Source organism: Pantherophis guttatus, chromosome 5, assembly GCF_059756535.1.
Source record: "Pantherophis guttatus breed Tessera chromosome 5, ASM5975653v1, whole genome shotgun sequence".
Taxonomy (NCBI): Eukaryota; Metazoa; Chordata; class Lepidosauria; order Squamata; family Colubridae; genus Pantherophis; species Pantherophis guttatus.
Window position 1 is genome coordinate 70,391,645 of NC_142067.1, and position 19,818 is coordinate 70,411,462.

Below are 19,818 nucleotides of genomic sequence, written 5' to 3' on the forward strand. Positions count from 1 at the left end.
GGTGCTGAAGTTCAAGAAGAATACACCCTGCTGAGTCCTACCGGCAACGGACTCTCAACACATGGTGGTGATCGTCAGCCTTGCTGAACCACCCCAGAAGCTGGTTCCCTGCGCACGGCCGAAGCTTGGAATGGAGGAAGACAACATTCCATGACTGTAATTTGTAATGTAAAACCCATTAACTGTGATAGAATCCAGTGAGTAATTCTTAAAGACACTCATGCTTGAGGAAGATTGGGTGTGGGGACTCTGGGCAACAGCTATTTTAGCCCTACTATTGGTATTGTTTTATATCTATAAGGCCCGTTTCTGTGGGAAGCCTAGGACTGAGGTTGATACTGCTCTTTCCCAAGTTACACATACCCCTAACCCTCTTCCTGACATGGTGAGTTTGTAAACTACGGGTGTTTTGATATTAAGGCCCTGTGTGTGTGTTGAAAGGAAGTGATTATGGTTTTTTTATGGCTTTGGATGTTTTTAGCAGAGGGTCTATTAAGTGATAATATCTCGAACAATAGTTTCCACTGTTGTGAGACTGCCTGAGAAATCCCCCTTGTCCATGAGGAAGGATCCAGAAATGTTGAGAACCCCAAGGAACCGACCAGCATCAGGTCACTAAATAGAGATACTTTAGGTCAAGTCCGCTCCCGCCAACGACGTATCATCAGTAGGTGGGGTCATTACTTTAGACCTGAGCCAACTCCAAGACCTAAGGTCAAACAATTGACAATCCCGGTAACGGGGGGAATACAAGAACAAAGAGAGAACGGACCCCTGCAACAATTGAAAAAAGGAAATTACATGTCAAGGATACTGGAATTAGGTCAAAGCCTCGTTAATCAATCTGATTCTGCCTTGGGTCAAAATTTCTGGTTGTGTTTATCTGCTAGTCCTTCATCTTATCATGCTGTCCCAGTTGAGCAAGATCTCTGGGAAAGGACAAAAGCTATCCTAGTCCTTAAAAAAGGATATTAGAAACAAAGCAGCAACATCAAAGTTGCAAGGAGATTTTTATAAGGCATTCCAACAGCTGGGAAAAAGCCACCTCCCTATTGCCGGCTCAATAGCCACAGGTGTGGAAATCATAGGGTCACCCTCTCTGCGTGTAAAGAGACATCAGAAATCTGGTAGGCCTGTAGGATCCCTGACAAAAGAACAATGTCCATCAGAAGTGTACCTTGGTCCTAGAATGAACCTTAGGGATGTAAAACTAACCAAAGATCTTTTTCCTTCTGCACACCACTCATTTCACCATAAGGTCACTTTCTCACTACCACCAACTGCCATCATCACAAGATGGGGAGGATAGAAGGAGTCCTGGAATGTATCCAAGGAAAGGTGCCCCAGTCTATTCCAGCCCCCTCGCTTCCCTATCTGGCTCTCCATTAGGTCCAGGACAGGTTTATGTGCTCTCTTTCCCCCTGGAAATGTAACCTCCCGTTATCTTCTTGAAGGCCCAACTCTCAGAGATAAGCAAAAGGACCCTTCCCTAAAAGTCCCATTACAGCCGCTGACTGGAATGTTTGTGGCAGGGACTTTGGGGGTCTGGACTAATAAAAAGAACCATCAGACCCATGCTTTCTCCATGAACATAGGCGTGTGTGTAGGGGAAAAAGGAGTATTCTTCTTATGCGGGAAGGATGCGTATTTATGTTTGCCAACAAATTGGACCGGAACATGCACACTAGTACACCTTTTTCCTAAAATAGGTGTTGTCAGTGGAGAACATACCATCCCTGTTCCTCTCATAGGACATGTTCAGAAATGGGTACCAACCCTAGTCCCACTATTAGTAATCATGGGGATAGGAACTGCAGTTGGAACAGGTGTAGGTGGAATGACTCACTCAGTAATACAGTTTTGGCAATTATCAGAGGAGCTCCAAGAAAGCCTGAACCAAATTGCTGGAACCCTGGTAGAAGTCCAAGACCAGATAGATTCATTGGCAGCAGTGGTCCTACAAAATCGACGTGCCTTAGATCTCCTAACCACAGAGAGAGGAGGTGTGTATGTATTTCTGGGAGAAGACTGTTGTTTCTATATGAATAAATCAGGTGTGGTCAGAGAAGTTGCCAAGGAATTACAGGATAGGGCATCCAAGATAGGTCAGAGGTTACAAACAACGGACATGTGGTTTTCTTGGGTGCCTGGATCCAGGTGGATTAAATAAATGTTATTCTTGTTGATATGTGCTGTGGCAGGCCTAGCTTTTATTCCTTGTGCAATCCCTGTGCTGAAACAGCTATCTATCAGAGCAGTGAAAGAGATACAGACTGAGAAGGAGTTAGTTTTGACAGAGCGCTTTCTTGAAAATAAAGACTCTGAAACAGACACATATGTAAAAATGGAGTCTGGGAAAGAATGGAGGGAGTACCTCCAAGGATAAAGAGAATGAAGATCAAGAAATACCTATCTCTTGCCTAGATTAGTCATATTTTGTTAGATATTATATGTTAGCTTTGTTTATCCAAAGGAATGGAATGATATTTACTAAAGAGTTGAACATGTAGGGAGTGGTGGAAGTTTCTGCATGGAAAAACTTCCACAGGGGGGGAATAATGTGAATAAAGTAGGAATCATACAGGGTCAGCTACATGAACACTAAAGGACCCTCTCTATTCACATTATTATAAGGGAGAAATGTGCTTGTTTGGAGATTACATTAAAAATCAGCTAAATCCCATTATTGGTAATATATCTTCTGATTAGGCCTAGCTGTCACGGAAGGACAGCCATATGGAAAACATCTGAGGGGCCTCACTGTCAAAGACACAAAGACATATATGTTACAAAGAGTTACTTATTGCCTAAGGACAGCAATAAAACTCCCGTATTAGTAAATACAGAACTAAGGAAGGATGTCTAGCTAAAGATAATCTTATAAACTAGAAAATAATGGTTTAGTAATTAGGAAGTGTCAATTATCATATAACAAGTGTATGTTAACCATATATGGAAAATGCATGAGCTCACCAATATGTGAGCTCACCAATGCATGAGCTCACCAAACCCTTTGTCTTGGATATGTATAAAAGCAGTTGTATCAGAACTCTTCCTTTGTTCAGAATTTCAGGTACAAATCTGACTCTGAACCTGTGCAATAAACTGTATCTGGCTGACCCAGAAATGTTTTTCAGTCTTTCATTCCATAACAGGATGACTGAAGAATCCCCATAGACAAGAGACTCCTGTGCTCAGTGAACTGACGAAGCATCCTTTCCCACTCAGGAGAAGCAATCCTTGCATCCATTTGCACCACTTAAAGATACCAGCTGGTCTCACTCACTTCACAAGATATCCTCAAGAAATCATCCAGATTTAAGGAAAGATCACATGCCCCCAGAAAGGCAGTAAAAAATTAGACAGAGTGCCAAGCTTACATCCTGCCTCTCAGCCATTGCTTAACTCGATCAGACAGGCAGCAGTGGTCTGAAAAGATTACCTCTTCACTTTCCCATGGGGGAGAAAGACCTCCTGAAGCCCCCCCTTTTTTGTAACAAACAAAGAAGCCAAAGACTAGCCAGATCACTCCATAGAGAGAAGATTATGGATCCAGGGAAGAAAGAGGCCGGCGATTGCCCCCTCCCACCCTTAATTGGGATGGAAGAGGCAAGGAGTGGCTGGGAGGGGATTCAGCTGTTTTGGAAGTACACCCCAAAAGGACAGTGCCAGAAATCACTAAAGCAGTGTAAAAACCTTAAAACAACCCTTCCCCTTTAAGAAAGTCAAGCCCCGGAATAAAAGCACCAGCAAAGGAAAAAAAAAACCTCCAGAGAAGCCGCTCAGGCCATGGAAATCCTGGGCATACTGCCAAGAACCACTAACAGCTGTTATGTAACAAGGCTTAACCACGTGGCAATTACAGAAAACACTTAAGCAGGGCAATAAAGATAAGCAGGATTAGCCAACAACACACAGAGGCACACTAGAACGCGTCCTTCCTGCCTTCCTGACAGGATTAATCCTGTAAGGGAGGAAAAACAAAAGGCTGTTGTTAGGAGATTTCTTCCAATAGCCGATACACTGAACTGCTCAGAAAGTTAGCTACCGGTTCTCCTGAACTGGTGCAAACCAGCTGAAACCCACCACTGCCTATAAATCTTTATGATCTCTTAAATTTTTCTGTGTTTGTGCTTTATTATTTCATTCAATATTAAGTTAAAGTTTCCTAAAATTGACTCGTAATATGATGCCCTTTTCTTTTATGCCCTTCTACATTCTTCACATATAGAAATTCTTGGAGTTAATATTTGCTGATAATATTATGGTATGTTTTCTGGATTTTTAACACAAGGGTATCCTACCTTTTTAGGAAGCAGATTCAATTCACAATTTTGTATGATGTGGCCAAAATATCAAGAGCTTGTGAAAAACACAGCTTTGGGGAAATTTTGATTTTTTTTTTTAAATATGAAATGGTGGGAGTTGTTAGCAACTATTTAGCAGTATGACAGGAGCTGTTGTGCCAACATGTGCCTAAAAGGAATTCTTCTACACACATACTCTCAAAGTCTTACTTTCTTATAAAATATAACTGCTGGTTTGTTTCTTCAGATTCAGGCTATTTGATAAATTATTGTATATTCATAAAAGGATTTTGGACAGTGGGAAGAAGAAAAGGTATACTTTTACTTTCACATGAAACATTCCAGTATAGTGCATTTAGGAAAAATAATACTTTTCCGTATCCTTTTCTGTATAGTGTCCCAACTTCCAAGTTATTTGCTTATTTAAGGGCCATTCCATTGCCCCTTCTTCTGCAGCATTTAAAAGGTAGACAGTTCCTACAGTTAGAGAGAGAAAAAGCTGGCCAATCAGTCCTGCCATAGGAATATATTACAAGTGTTCTATTAAATAAAATATAGCATAATGGATATATAGTTATATATTATAACTATACACACACACACACACATATACACACATTATAAAAGTTATTTTATAAGCAAAATGGGAGATTAATATACATGGATTAACACATTTTTCTTTCAATTTCTAATATTGTGGGATATATTCAGCTAAACTGTTTTTGTTTTTTTCCATAGTTGCTTGACATATCAAGTCCTTCTAGCAAAATAAAGGCAAACTCAAAAAACACACCAAAAACATCTGCATACTTGGGAACAATTCTGAAAGTAAAAAATGATTACTACCAATGGTACAATTTGGAAAGATATGATAAGATAATTATCTTTTGAAAATCTTCATTAACAAGCAATCTTTCCCTACGTATAAAAGCTTGGCAAGTACAATTATCTAAAAGGTTTGTTATGTTAATTAACTGTTTTGCATTTTGCTATGTGAAGCAGAGCACTGAAAAAGCTGGACAGAATGTAATAGATGTTTAAAGTAAAACTCATGACTAGTTCATAAACTACTATATTAAATCTTTTCATCTCATGCCTTTACAGCTCTCTGTTTCATTTTGCTCACTGTTTGGTTTTCTCATTTTGTGTAATTCTTACAATCAGCTTTACAGAAATGCTTTTCATCTGAACACAAATGAAGAAGTCATTGTTTTCTCTTTCCATTTCTCCAACTTTCAGTTTGATAAGATACTGGTAAAATTTTGATATGAAGATAATTAGACCCACTGTATGTATGTGAAAAGTACTGGAACAGTTGCCATGCAAAAGAAATATTTAAACCAATCATTGGCAATTCAGTCAAAGCTTTTTGAATTCATGAATTCTCCAGTTACAAATGGCACTCCTTAACTGATCAGGTCTCATTTTCCTTGAAAATGTAAGGGAAGAGCTGCTATTATTTCAGTAAAACAGTAAAAGATTTTTATCAATATTATCTCTAAAAGCTTTGTGAAGATCAATTTAGTTGACAGAATAGGAGCTTTCCTTATTTCTGTCCTGTGTGAAAATTATATTACTTGGCAGATCACATGGAAAACTTTGGTATCTTAAAACCTTCAGCTGACATTTTTATTAATCAAGTTTTTATTATTATTTTTTAAGTTTATACATATCCTTGTGTGAATGACACAATGTTTGATTATCATACATTTCAATACATATAAACATATTCCTAATTATTACATTCCATTTTCCTTATTTCATATTATTTACTCCTACCTTTTACACAAAATTTTAATTTTCATATAAATATTAGCTAGTATGCAATAACATCTAAACTGATGTGCTTTAGCATCCATATTATCTTCTGTTATAGTTTCAATAGTATAACCCTAAGAAAAACAAATACGAAATTGTCCGTCTGTTTTCTTTTCTCCTGTACACCATATTTCACCCATTTTTACAACATCCCTCTCCTTTCTCCTCCTTTCTCCTCCCTCTCTTCTCTTCTCCTCTCCTTCCCTTTCCTTCCCTTTCCTTCCCTTTCTCTTCTCTCCTTCTTCTGTCCCCTATTTCCCCTCTCTCTTCTTCTCCGCTTCGATCTCCTTCCCTTTCTACTCTTCTCCTCCCTTCCACTTCCTTCTCTCCTTTCCCCTCTCTATCCTTACTCTTTCTCCCCTCCTCTCCCACTCCCTTCCACTCCACTCCATTTCCCTCTCACTTTTCATTGTTGCATATAATATTCCCAATACCTATAGAATACGGTGTATTTTCCAATTAGTATCTCTTTCAACTATAACCATACAGCTTCTTTAAATTGCATTCAAAAATCAAAGAAACAGACTTAATCACTTACACATATATTGTTAATAATAATGATCATCATAATTATACTATCATCATAATATTAATTAATCTTCATGTTAATAATTTTATACACATCATCATTCTAGTCACATATATATATGCAACTGCAATATTATTCTTTTAATACTAACGTCACTTCATTAATCAAACAGCATACTGTCTAAATATCAGTTTCTTACATCCTCACATTCCACTTTCATTCTTTGTGTCTATTTTTCACATTTCTTTTCCTAACTTATTTGACTTTGTGATACATTGTTTTACACCCTTCCATTCAAAACTTCCACTAATATTTTTCTTTTTCCCCCTCCATATTATTATATTGAAAGACATGATACTCTGTTTTATTGTTCATATTCCCATTCCCTAACTCTTCCTTTCTATATATTTTAAATTTTATTTAATATACATAAATATATCTACTTTCACTTTACCTACATGAGTCATATTTTATACACTTTTTAATAATACCATCATTCAACCATATCATTCTAATATTAATACAATTATAATAATTATTATAATTATTATCCTGTCTTTCCCCACTGTTTAATTTGAGAGCTTTCTGTTCTAAATCCTATCATTTCCCCCCAAGCCTCTTCTTGTTCCTCCCATTTCTTTTTTAAATCATTTAAAGTGTTTCCCCCCTGTTTTAATTCCTCAATTCTTATTAATTTTAATAGTGTCTCCTCCTTGTTATCTTCTGTTTCTTGGTTTCTCAGTTCTAATTCTCCTCCTATTCCAGTTGATAATTCCATTTTTTCCTTATTGTCCTTCTTGTCCTGATCTTTCCTCTTCATCTCTTGCATACAATTTTCCTGTCTTCTATCTATACGATCCAATATTTCCACCATGTCTTTGTGCAGTTCCAGGATAAGATCCTTAATGTCTTTGTTATTTTGAATTATTAACTCCATTTCATTTAGGTCTTCTCAATCATCCGTTCAGAAACCAGACCTCCTAATCAAGTTTAAATGTTTCATCAATGTCCAATTGTAGTGGAATGGAAGGACTAAAAAACATTCCCAGGCCAGTCAGAGACAGTTTATTGCGCAAGGTTCAGAGCCAGATTTGTACCTGAAGCTTTGAACAAAGAAAGAACTCTGATACAATGGTTTTTATACATTTCTAAGACAAAGGATTCAGTGAGATCATACATTTTCCATATATGGTTAATCATGAGATCATACATCCGATTTTCCTTCTATGGTTACATCCACTTGTTAATAAGTTCATCTAATTACTTAAAGCATTAATCTTAGTTTATAAAATTATCTTAGCCACACAACTTTTCTTAAGTGCTCAGAGTTGCTAATGGGAGAGTTACTACTGTCCTTGGGTAAGTTCATTAGATTAAGTAACTCTTTGTAACATATAGGTCTTTGTGTCATTCACAGTCAGGTCACTCAGATGTTTTTCCATATAGCAGTCCTTTCTGTGACATCTAGGTATCAGAAGATATATTACCACTTAAAAGGGTTTAACTGTTTGTTAATGTAATTTCCAACAAGCACTTTCCTCTCTTATAATAATGTGAATAGATAGAGTCTCTCAGAGTTCATGTATCTAAGCACGTCTTCCCTTTATAATAATGTGAATAGAGAGGGTCCCCCAGAGCCCATATATCTGACTCTGTATGATTCCTATTTTATTCACATTATTTCTTTTATCTACATTATTCTTTATTTGCTCTTTACCTCATTCCCCCCTGTGGAAGTTTTTCCATGCATAAACTTCCATTACTTCCTACACAACACTCTATGTCCCTTAATACACAAAGCCAACATATAATATCCCACAACATATGACTAATTTAGGCAAGAGATAGGTATTTCTTGATCTTCACCCTATTAATCCTTGGAGGTACTCCCTCCATTCTTTTCCCAGACCCTATTTCGACATATGTGTCTGTTTCAGAAACTTTTTTCTTCAAAAAAGCGCTCTGTCAAAACTAATTCCTTCGCAGTCTGTATCTCTTTCACTGCTCTGATAGATAGCTGTTTCAGCACAGGGATTGCACAAGGAATAAAAGCTAGGCCTGCCACAGCCATATCAACAAGAATAACATTTGCTTAATCCAGCCGGATCCAGGCAACCAAGAAAACCACCTGTCAGTTGTTTGTAACCTCTGACTTATCTTGGATGCCCTATCCTGCAAATCCTTGGCAACTTCTCTGACCACACCTGATTTATTCACATAGAAACAACAATCTTCTCATACCTCCTCTCTCTGCGGCCACAAGGTCTAAGGCATGTCGATTTTGTAGGACCACTGCTGCCAATAACTCTATCTGGTCTTGGACTTCCACCAGGGTTCCAGCAATTTGGTTCAGGCTTTCTTTTGATAATTGCTGAAACTGTATTACTGAGTGTGTTAAACCACCTATCCCTGTACCCACTGCAGTTCCTATTCCCATGACTACTAATAGTGGGACTAGGATGGGTACCCGTTTCTGAACATGCCCCATGAAAGGAACAGGGATGGTATGTTCTCCACTGACAACACCTATTTCAGGAAAAAGGAGTACTAGTGTGCATGTTCCGGTCCAATTTGTTGGCAAACATAAATACGTATCCCTTTCACATAAGAAGATTTACGGAAAAGGCATGTGATCGGTTATTCCTTGCATTAGTCCAGACCCCCAAAAGCCCCCACCACAAACATTCCTGTCAGCGGCTGTAATGGGACTTTTAGTGAAGGGTCCTTTTGCTTATCTCCGAGGAATGGACCTTCAAAAAGATACCAGGAGGTAGTATCCCAGGGGGAAAGAAGACACATAAACCTGTGTTGGACCTAATGGAGAACCAGATAGTGAGGCGAGGGGCTGGAACAGACTAGTGCACCTTTCCTTGGATACCTTCCAGGACCTCTTCCATCCTCCCCATTTTGTGATGATGGCAGCTGGTGGTGATGAGAAAGTGAGTGGTGTGCAGAAGGAAAAAAAGATCTTTGGTTAGTTTTACATCCCTAAGGTTCATTCTAGGACCAAGGTACACTTCTGATGGACATTGTTCTTTTGTCAGGGATCCAATAGGCCTACCAGGTTTCTGATGTCTCTACACACAGGGAAGGTGACCCTATGATTTAACCAGGTTTCGACCCAATTCCAGTATCCCTGATATGCAATCTCTTCCCTTCAATTATTGTGGGGGGCCTTCTATTCCCCCCTGTACCGGGATTGTTAAACTCTTAACCTTAGGTCTAGGAGTTGGTTTAGGAATAAGGTACCCACTCCACCTTCTGATGCCACGTTGTTGGCAGGAGTGGACTTGACCCAAAGTGTCCCCATTCAGTGTCTTGATGCTGCTAGGTCCCCTGGGATTCTTGACATCTTCAAATCCTTCCGCAGAGACAAGGGGAATTTCTTGAACATCCACACAACCTGGGGAACTACTGTTCAAGCTAGCATCACTCACTAGACCCTTGGCTAATACTACCCACAACCCCAAATAAATCATAGTGACTTTATTCCCACACCCACAAGGCCTTAAGAGCGCAAGACCTGAAGTTTACAAGTTCACCATGTTAGGAAGAGGGTTAGGGATATGTGTAACTTGGGGTAGGGCAATATCAATTGTATTAAAACAATACCAACAGAAGGGCTAAAGTAGCTGTTGCCCAGAGTCCCCACACCCCAATCTTCCTCAACCATGAGTGTTTTTAATAAGTGCTTACTGGATACTATCACTGTTAATGGGTTTTACATTACAAACTACAGTCATGGAATGTTGTCTTCCTCCATTCCAAGCTTCAGCCGTGCATAGAGAACCAGCTTCCGGGGTGGTTCAGCAAAGCTTGACGATCACCACCGTGCGTTGAGAGTCCGTTGCCGGTAGGACTCAGCAGGGTGTATTCTTCTTGAACCTCAACACCAAGGGCTGGTCAGTTGTTGTCACCTGGTATGTGGCTGGATCACTTTGGTCTGCGGGCTTCAGTCTCGTCCATTGGATCCAGGACTGTCCTCCTAAGATCTTAAAAGCACAGTTACAAAACTAATACATCTGGGGGAGAACGCAAAGGGATCTGAGCAGTTGTAGTCCTCTTCAGTTGGGAAACAGCATAGGCAACCACTCAATCCTTCCACTCCTTTGGGGCTGGCATGGGCCCTTTCACTTCCTTCCAGGAACATCCAATCATCATGGTGGAATTTATGGACTGGAAACTTCAAAGGTGGTGTTTGGGTTAATAGTCCTTGTTTCCTAAAAACTTTAAAATATCTGGACAGTTTATACATATATTGTTTCAATACTTTGTCTCTGGTTTCCAGAAAATTAATGCATATGCTTCCTTCACCTTTTTACAAATCAAACATTTGTTTATAATTGATGTTACTAAAGGATATATCCCAATACAACCATAGCTTTTTAAAAGTTCATCTACATAGCTTGAATTCCCCAATGACTCCACCCATATTTTGCCAAATGAATGCACTATCCCAAATGCATACAGTATCCAGCATACATCAGCATCCCCATACAGTCTCCAGTATCCCCCCTCCCTTTTTTTTTTTTTTTTAATGTGCCGCCCTTCTCCGGGAGACTCAGGATTATAATGCATTAAGCAATAGCCTTCATAAAGTCAGCTTATTGCCCCCACAAACTGGGTCCTCAATTCACCTACCTTAGAAAGGATGGAAGGCTGAGTCAACCTGGAGCCTGGTGAGATTCGAATTGACAGTAAGTGCAGACAGCTGGTGTTAAATTACAATGCATTTGTCTACTGAGCTATCCAGGCTCCCTGTCCATAGAGCTTAATTTAATGAATACCATTCAAAGGTTTGAGCAGACCAATTTCGAGGCAAACCCCTTGTTTCCAGGATTTTTCCGTACTCCCCCTTCCACCCTAGAGGAACCATTTATACAAATTACTTCTCCTTTCTCCAGGGGGTGTGCCTCCAAATCAGGTCTTATTTTTGTTTGTAAATCAATCACTTCAGCACCATAATGTTCTAATCCAAACTGATCCATTGATCTGGTGTTGGCTAAGAACTGTGCTTGATTCAAATTGTGATTTGTGGTTACAATCAAGTCTGTCTGCTGCATTAAAATTGTTTCATTTGTGTGTGTGTGTGTGTGTGTGTTTTCAAAGAGATTGAATGGCTTTTCCAAGTTTGGTAAACTTAATACAGGAGCCTTGTTCAAAGCTTGTTTCAAATTTTCAAGGCTGCCTCTTTCATGTCCCTCCCATTTCAAACTCCAAGGTCCAGATACAATTAATTTTGCATAGAACTATCTTAATTTTTTTGCTTGTTTATAGATAGGGGCTGAGACGCTACTCCTGTCGGAAGGAAAAAGAAGCCTTTCCCTTTAAGGATTGTTGAAAGGCAGAGCTTTCCCTTCCTGAATTCAAAACTCCCGGCTGGGAGATTACTTCGAAATGATTGGAGGTCAGCTGCTTGAGAGTAGAATCAGTTTATTGTTTCTGGGGAGGCAGGCAAGAAACAAACACAAGCACAGCGTTCCGAGGCTAGCCTGTCGTAACTGTAAGAGTAACCATTTTACCCTTTTTTCCCCCAAAAAAACATCTTTTGATTTGGCGTGTGAATTCTTTATTTTGTGTGTGTGTGGTTTTATGGTGGTTAAATCCTGTCTTTGTTTGTGATTAGGTTCTTCTGTCCTGGATCTGGCAAATAAGTAATAGTTGTATAGTTCACACTCTGTTTTTCCTAACCTTTTGTAGTTGTTCGTTCCCTATAATTATTCAGCTTGCCATCTCCGTGTTTTAGTGAATATCTCTCTTTTATAAACAAATTAGCTCCTTCTTTGAAAGGAACAACAACTTATGCTGCTAACAATCAAACAAACAAATCTGAAATATATCAAACTTTAGTTTCAATTCTCTGCCTTTAGTAAAATGCAAGTCAGATTAAAAAAATCTTTCAAAATCATTTCTTTTATATAGGTTTAATTAAGCATTTTAAACCTCAAAAATTTTCAGAAAAAAATAAAATCAAAATTGTATTCAGAGCAGAAAAGCTTTCGTATGCAAATTAAAGAGATCAGCAGCAAAAACCACATTAGCCGATCTTTCCCCCTCCTTTCTCTGCTCTTTCAGCAGAGAGAGAGATGTCCGCTGAAGAAAAAAAAATCCAACAGCCCACCCTTTTCCTGCTTCTCACTTCCAAAGGAAAAGAAGGGGGGGAGAGGAAAAAAAAGAGTTTTACAGCAGGCAACCAAGCAGGCAACCTGCTTCATTCAGCATTCTTCCAACAAAGCAACACATTCTGCATTTCTCTCTAACCTCCACAATTCACAGACATTTCCCACAAATTATATGAAGGGGAATTAAAGTGCATTTTCACCAACTTTTACCCTCAACACACTTCACATTCACACTGCAATCAAACTGCGTACACCAATCTCACATGCAAAAATCTCACTTCATGCAAACCAATCATTACAATTATTCAAGCACAAATTTACTTAATTTGCTGGCCAGCCAAAAATATCACAATCAATTCCTACGGCCTGCTAAACCCCGGGTGGGAAGACTAGTAAACAATGTCTTTCAGAGTTCTCTAGCTTTTTAAGAATGGCAATTTATCAGAAAATTTATAACACTGCAATTAGTTCTTTTCTCTTACCACACATAAGATCACACATTTTTTTTTTACAAAAACTTTTATTGCATAAGGTTTTATTTCTCCCCTTTCTTTAGTTTTCATCAAACAGACCCTAGCAAACTCTGCCTGATACTTGAGTAATTAAGGGGGGGGTTTCTTTTAGTCTTCCACTGATCAATATTTATTACCACCCTTCTAACAACACTACCCCTGGCTCACGACGCTGGACGTTCCGACAGTCGTCTATGAGAACCGCAGAGGTTTAACCACCCGCACAATCCCACACAATACTTAATTAAATACTTTAAATACTTAATTCCAGAGACTTCAGGATGCCACCTGGTCTCCAGGTGGGACTCGAACCCACAATCCCTGGCTTAGGAGGCCAGTGCCTTATCCATTAGGCCACTGGGTCTCCAGGTAGGGGGTGATCAGGCCCCTCTGCCACCCCTTTAATGGGTGGGCTACCTCTAAACAGAGAGACTTTAACTCTCTGATTTATACTTACCTGTTTTCTTTTTCCTTTTTCTTTCTTTCTTTTTTTCTTTTCTTTTCTTTAAGGTCTCTGTGTCTGGCTAGCCTTTAAGGATCCTTGACTAGCCTGTTTCGCCAGCGGTTTACGGCACCTCCTCACCGAAAGGTTCCGTGGACTTCAAAGGAGTCCTAATGGCCGGCCAGTGGATTTTCCTTGGGGAGGCATCGGTTCCGCTGGGGCAGGCTGTCTGGCAGAACAAAAGTTCTTTGTTCTCTAGTCCCATCTGGGGTGCCATAAATGTAGTGGAATGGAAGGACTAAAAAACATTCCCAGGCCAGTCAGAGACAGTTTATTGCGCAAGGTTCAGAGCCAGATTTGTACCTGAAGCTTTGAACAAAGAAAGAACTCTGATACAATGGTTTTTATACATTTCTAAGACAAAGGATTCAGTGAGATCATACATTTTCCATATATGGTTAATCATGAGATCATACATCCGATTTTCCTTCTATGGTTACATCCACTTGTTAATAAGTTCATCTAATTACTTAAAGCATTAATCTTAGTTTATAAAATTATCTTAGCCACACAACTTTTCTTAAGTGCTCAGAGTTGCTAATGGGAGAGTTACTACTGTCCTTGGGTAAGTTCATTAGATTAAGTAACTCTTTGTAACATATAGGTCTTTGTGTCATTCACAGTCAGGTCACTCAGATGTTTTTCCATATAGCAGTCCTTTCTGTGACATCTAGGTATCAGAAGATATATTACCACTTAAAAGGGTTTAACTGTTTGTTAATGTAATTTCCAACAAGCACTTTCCTCTCTTATAATAATGTGAATAGATAGAGTCTCTCAGAGTTCATGTATCTAAGCACGTCTTCCCTTTATAATAATGTGAATAGAGAGGGTCCCCCAGAGCCCATATATCTGACTCTGTATGATTCCTATTTTATTCACATTATTTCTTTTATCTACATTATTCTTTATTTGCTCTTTACCTCACAATCAAATCACTTAGTTACTTCAGGGATCCTCCACTCCTCAAGTCCTTTTTGTATATTCAATAGTATTTAGGGGTCCAGACACTAATCCTTTTTTTTTAATATTCCTGTCTCCAGTGGTTAGAAAGTAAATATACATCGTTCAATAGTTATTTCCCTCCATTTCAATATTTGCTCCTGAGTCACAGAAATTTACTATCATCAGCAGATGGTGCTCTTTACTTCACTCTGCTCTCTGCTTTTATTGTGACTCTGCTGCTGTTCTACTTTTATTTTGACACACCCAGTTTACTTCTCTTGCTTAGTTTATTTTATAGCTCCGTTATTTAAAGAAAAGGTAGGTTTATATTTCTATCATCTTAATATGCCTTCTTAATATCATGCCTTTTATTTTGGGGATTCCATTTCCCACTTAATTTTCTTTTTAAACAGTTACTTCTTTAAATTTCCAAGGTGTTTTTTCCCCCCACAATAGTTGTATGCTGCTGTAGCAAATTGCTCTAAAAGGTATTCCCCTTAATTTTTTTGTGGGGTCCAACTTCAGCTGTAAGTCTTTTCTTACCCAGATAATACACCATTCAGCATTTCTCTACTCCTGTACAAACGTATGGTTCTGGCTGTTCCTTGGCTTCATGGCAGCCATTTTGACTGCTGCTGCTCCTAGTCTTTGGATGAGGGGGTTTTCCGAGTCAGGGAGGGGAGATGTAGCTCTCCTCAACCTGCAAGGCAGTCCCCCTTTGCTTCACCACCTCTCCAAGGTAGCTATGGCTTCTAGTGAAGCCTCCAACAAGGAGAGCTTGGAACGGACCCACAGAGGTTGCAGATCTTGCACCAAAAGCTGAAGTTCAAACCTTCAGCTGACTTGTTGCTATTTGGAAGAGGAGTAATTTGCACTATGAAGAGTAGAAGTTAAATTTATTTACTGTGTGATGGAATTCCAAGACTTGTTAGCCAGGATTTATATTAGACCTGATTTGAGAAGACATATAAGCCTGCATACCATGTGCTATTGATCAGTTTCATATTCTGATCTTATTTACTTTTGTACAAAGTGAGAGGGTGTGAATGTGTTTGAATAAAATAAAATTGGCTGAAGTTCTTGGATATAGAAAAAGTTATAAAGACAGTATCTAAAATCAAAGTGAGTTATATATCAAGAATCAGGAGTGCCTGCAGTGAGAAAACTGGGCTATATTGACTGGGTTTTGATAATGAGATTCACATGTAATGTACAGTATATTATATTTTACAATAATATTTTGTAATGAATTATACATAAGATAAGGAAATACAAATTCTTGATTCCCCATTTGATATACCATCAACCATGGTATCATGTTGCACCGGTTGGAGGGGTTGGGCGTGGGGGGCACTGTCTTGCAGTGGTTCTCCTCCTACCTCTCTGACCGGTCGCAATCTGTGTTGGCAGGGGGGCAGCGGTCGATCCCGAGGCGCCTTGTTTGCAGGGTGCCGCAAGGGTCGGTCCTCTTGCCCCTTCTGTTCAACATTTATGTAAAGCCGCTGGGTGAGATCATCCGTGGCTTTGGGGTGGAGTTCCATCAGTACGCTGATGACACTCAGCTGTACATCTCCACCCCAGGCCACCCCAATGATGCCCTTGAAGTGATGTCCCGGTGCCTGGAGGCCGTGCGGGTCTGGATGGGGAGAAAAGGCTCTGACTCAACCCTTCCAAGACTGAGTGGCTGTGGCTTCTGGCATCCCGATATAGCCAGCTGGTGCCATCACTGGTTATTGGGGGTGTATCATTGGCCCCCACGGAAAGGGCTTACAACTTGGGTGTCCTCCTGGATGCATGGCTGTCTTTAGAAGAGCATATGACGGCCATGGCCAGGGGGGCTTTTTATCAGGTCCGCCTGATACGCCAGTTGCGTCCCTTTCTAGTACGCACGGTCACTCAGGCACTCGTCACTTACCGCCTGGACTACTGCAATGCTCTCTACATGGGGCTCCCCTTGGGGTGCACCCGGAGGCTCCAGTTGGTCCAGAATGCGACCACGCGGGGATTATGGGAGCGACAGGGCGCTCCCATGTGACACCTCTCCTGCGTGAGCTGCACTGGCTTCCTGTGGTCTTCCGGGTGTGCTTCAAGGTGTTGGTGACCACCTTTAAAGCGCTCCATGGCGAGACCGCCTTCTGCCGCCAATAGCCTCCCACCGGCCAGTTTGCTCGCACAGAGAGGGCCTCCTTAGGGTGCCGTCGGCCAGACAATGTTGGCTGGCGACCCCCAGGGGGAGAGCCTTCTCTGTGGTGGCACCTGCCCTCTGGAACAACCTACCCCCAGAGATACGCACAATACCAGACCTCTGGACTTTTCGTCGGGCCCTGAAAACACATCTATTTCATCTAGCCGGGCTGGCTTGATCCCATCCTTGCGGTTTTAATTTGTAATTGGTTTTAACTGGGTTGTTTTAAATTGATGGCCAAAATTATTTAATGTCTTTTAAACTGCTTTTAAATTTTATATGTTGTGTTTTACCGTGGCTGTTCACCGGCCTGAGTCCTGTTGGAGAAGGGCGGTATACAAATTAAATAAATAAATAAATTTATGCATGTATATATTTGTTTCATTTTGTAGTTTTTTTTTGCAAAAAAAAGTTTCCTTGGGTTTAGCATTTTTATTGCAAAAAAAATGGAAACAAATAGATTGATTTATTGTATTCAGAAATCATTGTATGTGGTATTCAGTATTTTCTTTCCTGTAACAGGTATGAATTTTTAAAATACTATCCCAGTAAGAATGACTAAAAATTCAGTGAGGATGGCAGCATCAAAATATTTTAGCCATCAGTGAAGTTAAATTCCAAGGAGATCTTATCAAAGATATTTTCTGTTTCTAGACTCAAATTCCCTGGCCCATCAGACATTCAACTTCTGGGACCCTGAGTGAGAAGCTTTTCCCAAATGCTCATTCTATTGTCCTGCTTCATTTGTTTTCCACAGCAATCTCTCAACAGTAAAATAAAATAATATACTCTATACATTTCCACTTCTCTGTATGCATACATATATATGTACATATATACACACAGTATAATTGGCTACAGTATATTCAATTTTATGCAAGTGGATTTCTATTTATACAGCAGGACTTATCATCTATTTCTATTAGGTATGTTGCAGAAAGTCTTCCAACTTTTTAGAACAGTAATATTGTTGTAATTTTGGAAATTCTGTATAATGTCTGGCATATGGATGTGCATTAAACATGAGGCACATTTGCTCTCCTATCCTACTCTTTTCCCCCTGCAATGCTAATTTTGAAAGCACGTGAAAGGTAAGGAGGAAACTGAGAGATGTAATTATGGGGTGGGGGAGAGGTCCATGCACCATCAGCCTCATCTTCAAGCCTTCAGGACTCACAAAGCTCACCGTGGCTGCCTGCGAATGTAAGGCTGATGGCGGGGGACAGAGACCAGCCACTCTCAGTCAAAGGAAGTGGGCCACCTTGGGGGGGGGGATGGCAAGGCTTTTGGGCCTGCCACTCATCCTCGCCCTCTGCCTCAGACCCCAAATCTAGCCCATGACTGGAGGATGCGCCACTTCCAGGCCAGGCCAGAAGAAGCACCTGCAAGACCCAGCAAGAGATGAGGTGCAGTTTATCATTACTTTATGCCTGGGTTACTTCTTTCTGCTATTGGATTGGTTCTCTTGGAAACCCTTTTGGGGCGGATTTTTGTATGTGTATGGAATCTGCAGGTGTTTTGTTGTGGATGGAGTTTGTGGGCAATTTGTTTTGCGCCCCCACTCCCTCATTTGAGGGGTGATAGTGCTCCCTAGGAGCATGTTGTCTTCTTGTGCATGACTGAAACTGCAATCTCGTTGCTGCTAGGTGGGGCGTTCATGGGCTAGGAATTTTGGAAAACTAGAAGGGACAGGTCACCTGCCATCACCCAAGGAAAAGGAAGCTATCTGTCAGCCCTAGAAGCCATCTTATACTTTGGAAAGAGCTGGTGCCCTGGCAAGCCACTCAACTGGATCCTTCTGTGTGGGGCGAGGCTGCAGGAGCATGCCATCCCAGGAGGTGCTGACCAGGGCGATGCTGTGGGAAAAGCAGATGGGAGCAAACAGAGTGAGCAGACCCAAGCCCTTGAATAGAGAGCATCGGGACCAGCTGATCCCGAGAGTGATCCCGTGACTCCTGAGAGTGGGGCTTTCCACCACTGTCATGAACCCAGTTGCTGGCAGGCCTACTGGAGTGGTTTGGCCAGCTCAGCATGGGCAACATCACAGAACCTCTTAGTGATGGCCCACCCGGATGGATTCTGCTTCAGCCCATATTCACCTTTCCGGGCCAGGGGGCCACAACAGCACTGAGTGGAGCATCAACCTCCTTTAATTCGGCACAAAGCAGATTGCACCATAGCCTCACATGTAGAGCCCGATCTACCAGGGTGACAGCTCCTGCAGGAATCAGAGCAGCACTGTTAAGCCAATCCAGTCTGGCACCACAAGGGCCATCGTTGGGACTGCTGAGACCCAACACCCACACCCTCGCAGCCAGTCCTCAGATTGCCTTTAGCTGACCAGATCCCCCCTGGCTGGGCCTTCTACCCCAGCCAGGGGTGAGTTCAATACCAATGGACACTAGCTCTGGTCCTGCAGCTAGTACCAGCCCCACACCCAGTGCCGATTCCACCACCAGTGCTCACCCTGCCACCGGTACTGCTCAGCAGCCTGTGCCAGCCCTGCAGCTGGCCCTGCCAGCCCCTCCCCCTCTGTGGTTTAGAGTGACATTTGATGGGACCCCAGGGAAGCTGGCCTACTTCAATCAGGTTTGGTCCCACATTGATCACTATGGGGACCAATACCAAACCAATCAAGAGATTATTTCGGCGATTGCGGATGGCATGAATGAAAGAGAAGTGGCAGAGTGGATAGCTGAGCTACATGATGAAGGATCCCTGGAGCTAGATGATGCAGACGAGTTTGTCCAACTGCTCCAAGGCCTGTTCGAAGACATGGCCCACCGAGTAAAAGCCGAAGCCCAGATCAAAGCCTTGAAGCAAGCGGCCCGGTCTCCTGAAGAATTAGTGTGGGAATTCTGAAGACTGGCCAGAAAGCTGAGAGACTGGCCTGAACAC

General features: G+C 41.1%; 1 protein-coding gene, 1 long non-coding RNA gene and 1 other non-coding gene across 4 annotated transcripts in view; all 3 read right to left on the reverse strand.

Annotated features, from left to right (window-relative positions):
• IL1RAPL1 (interleukin 1 receptor accessory protein like 1) overlaps positions 1–19,818 on the reverse strand; it is a 2,053,286-nt gene that overhangs the window by 408,392 nt on the left and 1,625,076 nt on the right. The window lies entirely within an intron of this gene.
• LOC148113453 (uncharacterized) lies at positions 12,071–13,120 on the reverse strand. The gene is made up of 2 exons (XR_015734499.1): positions 12,722–13,120; positions 12,071–12,518 (listed from the first exon to the last, which is right to left on the reverse strand). It is a non-coding gene; the product is annotated as an uncharacterized LOC148113453 (long non-coding RNA).
• Positions 13,578–13,652, reverse strand: TRNAR-CCU (transfer RNA arginine (anticodon CCU)). Its single transcript has one exon. It is a non-coding gene; the product is annotated as a tRNA-Arg (tRNA).